Source organism: Tupaia chinensis, unplaced genomic scaffold (genome assembly GCF_000334495.1).
Source record: "Tupaia chinensis unplaced genomic scaffold, TupChi_1.0 Scaffold141293_1, whole genome shotgun sequence".
Taxonomy (NCBI): domain Eukaryota; kingdom Metazoa; phylum Chordata; class Mammalia; order Scandentia; family Tupaiidae; genus Tupaia; species Tupaia belangeri.
The window spans coordinates 212044-212363 of NW_006201156.1; the positions used below are offsets into that span (position 1 = coordinate 212044).

Consider the following 320-nt stretch of genomic DNA (forward strand, 5'->3'; position numbering starts at 1 on the left):
GGCGGCGGCATTGGCGGGGGGTGAGCGGGGGGTGCGGGCGCGCTGGGGCCCTCGGCTCGGTCTCGGCCTGCTCCCCCTTTTCGGCCCATCTCAGGACGCGGCCCCGACCTCTCACCCCTGACCTGCTGCTTGTCGCCCGAGGGCGATCACTGCAGACCCCGACCTCGATCCTGCGGTGCTGGGGGCGGAGCCTGAGCGGCTTCTGAGGCACCTGCCAGGATCCAGTGTCGGCCCTTTGCCCGCGGGATGGGGTCCGGGTCCGACTCGGGGTAGCCTGAAAGGGCCTCGGACCCCTCCCTTACCGCTAGTTCGCAGGTCCC

General features: G+C 72.2%; 1 protein-coding gene across 1 annotated transcript in view; it reads left to right on the forward strand.

The window, feature by feature from the left end:
* CLK3 (CDC like kinase 3) overlaps positions 1 to 320 on the forward strand; it is a gene marked incomplete at its 5' end in the record, with an annotated part of 14295 nt that overhangs the window by 402 nt on the left and 13573 nt on the right.